Source organism: Erinaceus europaeus, chromosome 1 (assembly GCF_950295315.1).
Source record: "Erinaceus europaeus chromosome 1, mEriEur2.1, whole genome shotgun sequence".
In the NCBI taxonomy this organism is placed as follows: Eukaryota; Metazoa; Chordata; class Mammalia; order Eulipotyphla; family Erinaceidae; genus Erinaceus; species Erinaceus europaeus.
The window spans coordinates 19,300,634-19,308,363 of NC_080162.1; the positions used below are offsets into that span (position 1 = coordinate 19,300,634).

Consider the following 7,730-nt stretch of genomic DNA (forward strand, 5'->3'; position numbering starts at 1 on the left):
CAAACACAGACTCAAAGTGAAAGGATAGAAAACAACCATACAAGCCAATGGACCACAAAAAAGGGGGCATTACAGGAACAGCTATGCTTATATCTGACATGATAGACCTTAAATAAATAGAATGTAAAAATATATGGATGGACATTACTTAGTGCTCAGAATATCAATCAACCAAGAGGACTTAATGGTTATCAACATCTATGCACCCAAGGAGAGGCCACCTAAATACATCAAGCATCTACTGAAAGAGCTACAGCAATATATTAACAGCAATACAGTTATAGTAGGGGACTTCAACACTCCACTCTCTCAACTGGACAGATCATCTAGGCAAAAAATCAATAGAGAAACATAGGAGCTAAATGAAGAGATAGATAAACTAGAACTATTGGACATTTTCAGAGTAAAAATGGTGATTTCAGCATTTTCAGCCCATCTTAGATGGAGCTTGAAGAAATCATGTTAAGTGAAATAAGTCAGAAACAGGAGGAATATGGGATGATCTCATTCACAGGCAGAAGTTGAAAAACAAAATCAGAAGAGAAAACACTAAGCAGAACTTGGATTGGAGTTGGTGTGTTGCACCAAAATAAAAATACTCTGGGGGAAGAAGGCGAGTTCAGATCCTGGAATAGGATGGCAGTGGACCTAGTGGGGGTTGTATTGTTGTGTGGAAAACTGAGAAATTTTAAGCACGTATAAACTATTGTATTTACTGTTGACTATAAAACATCAATCCCCCAATAAAGAAATTTTTAAAAGGAGGAGACAGAGAAAGAGGGAAAGAAAGAAACAGAGAAAAAAAAAAAAAAAAAGAATTATTGGAGCTTGGGTGAAGTGTGTCCCCAGACCCACCATACTTGCCTGACCTTACACTATCAGACTTCCACTTGTTCACTCTCTTCAAAACTCCTTACATGGTGTAACATTCAATTTAGATGAGGCTGTAAATCAGCACCTGATTCAGATTTTTGCCCATAAAGACAAGATCTCCTATGAAAGAGGAATTATGAAGCTCACTGTACATCACTGATTGATTTTTGTTCTTTATATTAATAAATTACCCTAGAAAAATACAACACGTCTTTTCCGACAACCATATATATATATATATATATATATATATATATATATATATATATATGGCTGTGGGCTGAATTATGTCCTTCCCCATATTCACACTCATAGCCGCCTACAATCTATATTGTAATTTAGAATGTAACATTAGAGATAATCCAGAATAGCATGAAGCAATAAAGTGGTTAAAGTCAACCGGCAACTAATGAAGAGTGAAATAAATTTACAAATATTGAAAAGGGACTTTCTTTAAAAAAAAAAAAAAAAAAACAGAAACTGCTAACAATTGGATTGTGGGAAGAGGGGCCACTGAAGATTTCTCTTTATTGCATGACCTTTATAGCAGATGTTATATGTTTGTTAATATCACTTATAACCATATTTCCTTCTCTACTCTAGAAGCCAGAGTGAAAAAGGAAGGAAGGAAGGAATGGAGGAAAGAAAGGAGGGAAGGGCAAGCCTGCTCTTCCTAAACATCCTTGAAAAGTGGGTCCCAGATTTCACCAATAAAATAAAGTTTGAGTGTTATTTTTTTTTTTTTGAGAACTTTCTGGGATCTGGCCTCAGAGCCTTCTAGAAAAAGCTGTGGGGTTGTTTCCACTGCCCTGAGCCTACAGGGATAAATGCTAGGCATCATTCCCTTGGGTACAGTTAAATACTTTTGCTAGCAGCTGTTTCTCTGGCCCTTCTGAAGATGCTATGTACAATGCAATACCATCTATGAAACTCAGCTGAAACCAGCTAGTAAGTTATTAATAGCAATCAAGAATTTGTTAATACTTCAAGTCAGTGTGGGTCTGGGGTGTGGCTCAGTGGTAGAGTGTCTGCCAAGCATGCATGAGATCCTTGGTTCCATCCTTAGCACAATAAATGGCAGAGTGGCACTCCAGTCTCTCTTTCTCACACACATACATAAGAAAAGATATAATAAACAGATGTGCATATATAATTTTTTCAGTTTTTTTTAATATTCATTTATTCCCTTGTTGCCTTTGTTGTTTTTTGTTGTTGTTGTTATTGATGTCATTGTTGTTGGATAGAACAGAGAGAAATGGAGAGAGGAGGGGAGGACAGAGAGGGGGAAGAAAGACAGACACCTGCAGACCTGCTTCACCACTTGTGAAGCAACACTCCCGCCCCCTGCAGGTGAGGAGCCAGGGCTCGAACCTGGATCCCTATGCTGGTCCTTGCGCTTTCCGCCACGTGCGCTTAGCCCGCTGCGCTACCGCCCAACTCCCAATTTTTTCAGTTTAAAGGATCCATTTTTATGAAAGACTATTTAAAAGGCATTCAAATTGTTTGGTGGTATAAATCAAGGTGAACACACGGAGATGAAGAAGTAACCCTGAAGAGCTAATCCAGAGATGTGGCCCCAAAAGCCCATCTGAACATCTCTGGACCAGGTCTTCAGGGTCTCAACCACTGAACACACATCTTAAAACTACAAATATGAATTCAAATCACTGGTTTTCCTTCTTAAAATTAATAACCAGTCTTTACAGAGTCCGGCGGTAGCAGAGGGTTAAGCACAAGTGGCGCAAAGCTACAGGCAGCGTAAGGATCCGGGTTGGAGCCTCCCGCTCCCCATCTGCAGGGGAGTCGCTTCACAGGCTGTGAAGCAGGTATACGGGTATATCTTTCTCTCCTCTCTGTCTTCCCCTCTTCTCTCCATTTCTCTCTGTCCTACCCAGCAGCGACGACATCAGCAATAGCTACAACAGCAATAAAAACAAAAAGGGCAACAAAAAGGAAATAAATAAATAAATATTTTTTAAAATTAATAACTATTTTTAAACATGATGGAAAAAGACATATTTTGATATCTAAAAAAATTATAAAATAATGGCATGGGGTGGGGGAGATAGCATAATGGTTATGCAAACAGACTCTCTTGCCTGAGGCTCCAAAGTCCCAGGTTCAATCCCCCATACCACCATAAGCCAGAGCTGAGCAGTGCTCTGCTGTTTCTGTGTCTCTCTCTGTCTGCATCTCTCTCAAAAATAAATAAAATAATTTTTTTTTAAAGTTCTTTAAAATAATGGCATAGAAACAACTTCAAAGTGCTGAGTGAAATAAAATAACTACACAAATAGCAAGATGATGTGCAACATCAAAAAAACAGATGAGAGAGTCGGGCAGTAGCGCAGCAGCTTAAGCGCATGTGGCACAAAGCACAAGGCCCGGAGGAAGGATCCCGGTTGGAGGCCCCGGCTCCACCTGCAGGGGAGTCGCTTCTCAGGCGGTGAAGCAGGTCTGCAGATGTCTATTTTTCTCTCCCCCTCCTTCCCCTCCTCTCTCCATTTCTCTCTGTCCTATCCAACAACAATGACATCAAATAATAACTACACTAAAACAACAAGGGAAACAAAAGGGAATAAAATAAATAAATATTTGGGGGGAGAAGAGATGATACTGTGTCCTTTGCAACAAAATAGATGGACCCAAAGGTGACTACGCTGAGCGAAATAAGAGGTACAATACAACTACGAGGTGGTTTCACTCTTAGGTGGAATCTAGAGAACTGATACACATGAACTTACAAAACAAACAAACAGAAGCAAAAAGTTTCTAAGACTCTGAGAACTATAGTAGCTACTTTGAGGTGGTAGGAGGTGGGGCTATACTACCCAAGGCAGGTGTGGTGTGGAACTATACATTGTAACCTTATAATCTTGTAGCCTATTACACAAGTTTAAAAGGAAACCAACAAGCAAAAAGATGATGTGCAAGGCCAGAAAGCTAGCTCACAAGTAGGATGTGTCCTTGCCATGCTAGCAGCCTAAGTTCAAGTCCCACAACCACACAGAAGTGCCATAGCATTGGAAGTGCTGCAGTGCTACTTACCCTCTGTCTTTCTGTCTCTGAATGAAAAGTGACTTGTGTGAAGCCTCACCTACACTCACACACACACATACACACACAGGGAGAGAGAGAGAGAGATGGAAAATTAACTAAACATTACTAGAACAAGAGAGTTGACAGACTCTAGTACATATTGAATTTATGATAAAGATGCCACTTCAGACTAGCAGGGGGAAAAAAAGAGTGATTCTTAAATAAATCACTGGGTCAACTGAACAGAGGAAAAATTAAAGTAAATCTGAATCACAGCCTCGATTCTTTGTTCAATATCAATGCCAAATATAGCAAATACTTTTGAGAGAATATAAATAAAGTTATGTGTAATCACTGAAGTAGAAATCCTTCCCAAGTACACAAAACCAAAAGTGACAGAGATTTTATTTTTATTTTTTTATTTTATTTATTTTTTTTTGGATAGGACAGAGAGAAATGGAGAGAGGAGGGGAAGACAGAGGGGGAGAGAAAGATAGACACCTGCAGACCTGCTTCACCGCTTGTGAAGCGACTCCCCTGCAGGTGGGGAGCCGGGGGCTCGAGCCGTGATCGTTATGCCGGTCCTTGCGCTTTGCGCCTTGTGCCCTTAACCCGCTGTGCTACCGCCTGACTCCCAGTGACAGATTTTAAAATCAGAGCACAAAAATATTTCATTTCCTGTATATTCTTAAAAATCAAACAATAAGCTAGAAAAAAAACACTTGTAATAAACAGAAGACTAATTTGCAGACTTCATTATAGGGAGATTAAAAATAGCACCATGTGTCCTGGAGCCTCACCTCCCCAGATCCCTGCCCCTGTAGGGAAAGAGAGAGGCAGGCTGGGAGTATGGATCGACTTGCCAATGCCCATGTTCAGCAGGGAAGCAATTACAGAAGCCAGACCTTCCACTTTCTGCATCCCCATAATGACCCTGGGTCCATGCTCACAGAGGGATGAAGAATAAGTAAGATATCAAGGGAGGCAATAGGATATGGAGCTGGGGGGGGGGGGGGGGGGGCGGGTAGGCATTGTGTGGAAATGTACCCCTATTATCCTATAGCTTTGTCAATATTCATTTTATAAATAAAAAAATAAATGTAAAAAGACAAAAAATAACAATTGGAAAAATTGGCAAGGGATACAAAAAGCTAATTTATATAAAAAGAAATGCAATGGAATAAATAATAAACATTTAGAAATTGTTCAACCTACAGGCTGGGAGTATGAAGTGACCTACCAATGTGTCGCATAGAGAAGCACTTAACTAAAGCCAGACCTTTCACCTTCTGCACCCCCATGAAGAATTTTAGTCCAGGAGGCGAGGCAGTGGCGCACCAGGTTAAGTGCACATAGTACGATGCACAAGGATACACATAAGAATCCTGGTTCAAGCCCCCAGCTCCCCACCGGCGGAGGGGGGGGGGGGTCGCTTCTCAAGCGGTGAAGTTGGTCTGCAGGTCTACCTTTATCTCACCCTCGCTATTTCCCCCACTCCTCTCAATTTCTCTATGTCCTATCCAATTAAAAAAAAAAAAAAAAAAAGGCCACCAGGAGCAGTATCTTCACCCAGCGACAACCCTGAAGACAATAAAAGAAAAGAAAGAAAAGAATTTTGGGGGAGTCGGGCTGTAGCGCAGCGGGTTAAGCACAGGTGGCGCAAAGCGCAAGGACCGGTGTAAGGTTCCCGGTTCGAGCCCCCAGCTCCCCACCTGCAGGGGAGTCGCTTCACAGGCGGTGAAGCAGGTCTGCAGGTGTCTGTCTTTCTCTCCCCCTCTCTGTCTTCCCCTCCTCTCTCCATTTCTCTCTGTCCTATCCAACAACGATGACATCAATAACTACAACAAGGGCAACAAAAGGGAATCAATAAAATAAATAAAAAGAAAAGAAAAGAAAAGAATTTTGGTCCATACTCCCAGAGAGATAAAGAATAGGGAAGCCTCCAGTGGAGAGAATGGGACACGGAACGTTGGTGGTGGGAACTGTATGGAATTGTATCCCTGTTATCTTGCAATCTTGTCAATCATTATTAAATTACTAATAATTGAATAATTCTTGGCATGTATGAGACCCTGGACTCAATCTCCATTACCACAGGAATGCAACAAGGACCAAAATAATAATAATAATAATAATAATAACAACATCTCTCTAAGACTTTGTGAGCACTGTGATTATTATTAGGAGGGTGGTAGCACACAATTTTGGTGGTTGAGTGTGGTGCAGAACTATACCTTATAAATTTATAATCACGTAAATGACTATTAACCACAAATTTTAAAACTGGATTAACAGTTAAAAGTCTTGTTCTCTTTTAAATATATATATGTGTGTGTGTGTGTGTGTGTGTGTGTGTGTGTGTGTGTGTATACTCTCAATTATCTATCACTCTCCATTAGACTTCCAAGTTGGCTAAGCTCAGTTCCTTCCCAGAGTACCATTTCAACTGAACTCCAGTATCCAAACAAGAATCAGAAAATCGTGCTTGTAAGTCGCTAGACTAACATTCCCATGAGTCAGCCATCTATAAATAAATACTATTTTTAAGTCTGCAGTACAGGGTACATACTTTCTCTACAGGCAACATCTGATTGCCAACTTCTCTCCTAAACACAAGTAGAATATAGTCTTTTAAGAATTCACAGCCCCGGGAGCCAGGAGATACCTCACTCAGTATAGCACATGAACCTGGGTTCAAGCTACTAATAACCACAGGGGAGCAGCTGCAGGTGGGAAACCTCACAAGCCGTCAAGTGCTTCAGTGTCTCCTCTCTGCCTCTCTCTCTCTGCCTCTCATTCTCTACCTAAGTAAAAAAAAAAAAAAAAAAAAAAGAGGGGTATCTGCCAGGAGAAGAGGACAGTCATCAGTCATGGAGCCCAGTCATGGAGCCCCAGAGGTAACCCTGGTGGGAAAAAAAAAAATTCACAATCTCATATCTCACCTCTCAGCAAATAATACTAATATTTCTACTCTCACCAATTTGATTTTTTTTACCAGCTACCACCACTAGACATCAAATAGTTTTGCTCAAAATCAGTTCCTTAGGTTTTTGTTCCTTTAATATATTCTATATCTACAACCACAACAGTAATAAAATAAACTTCATATTTTAATTTCCAGAGACCAGATCTTACTCTATTCTCATGTTTTCCTAAATAGAAAAGTCCAATGCTGATACTCTGGTTTCTCTTCAGATCGCATAAATCTTTCGCCTTTTACTAAAGATTTCTGTGAAGAGGAACAATTCTGAGTTTTGAACCAATTTTTTGAGACCTTGTTTCCACAAGGCTACATTTCAAAAAAAAAAAAGAAGAAGAAGAAGAAGGGAGTTGGGCGGTAGCGCAGCAGGTTAAGCGCAGGTGGCACCAAGCACAAGGACCTGCGTAAGGATCCCGCTTCAAGCCCCCAGCTCCCCCACCTGCAGGGGAGTCGCTTCACAAGTGGTGAAGCGGGTCTGCAGGTGTCTATCTTTCTCTCCCCCTCTCTGTCTTCCCCTCCTCTCTCCATTTCTCTCTGTCCTATCCAACAACAAGGACATCAATAACAACAACAATAAAACAAGAACAACAAAAGGGAATAAACATTTAAAAAAATTTTTAAAAGGAGAAAGAAAGAAAGAGAGAGAGAGAAAGAAAGAAAGAAAGAAAGAAAGAAAGAAAGAAAGAAAGAAAGAAAGAGGGAGTCGGGCGGTAGCATAGAGGCGGGTTAAGAGTACTGGCGCAAAGAGCAAGGACGGGTGTTAAGGATCCTGGTTCAAGCCCCCGGCTCCCCACCTGCAGGGGAGTCGCTTCACAAGTAGTAAAGCAGGCAGGTCTTT

At 40.8% G+C, this 7,730-nt stretch overlaps 1 non-coding gene across 1 annotated transcript; it reads left to right on the forward strand.

Moving 5' to 3' along the window:
• Positions 1-7,087: 7,087 nt before the first annotated feature.
• LOC132542650 (U5 spliceosomal RNA) lies at positions 7,088-7,203 on the forward strand. The gene has a single exon (XR_009553616.1). It is a non-coding gene; the product is annotated as a U5 spliceosomal RNA (small nuclear RNA).
• The last annotated feature ends 527 nt before the right edge of the window (positions 7,204-7,730 follow it).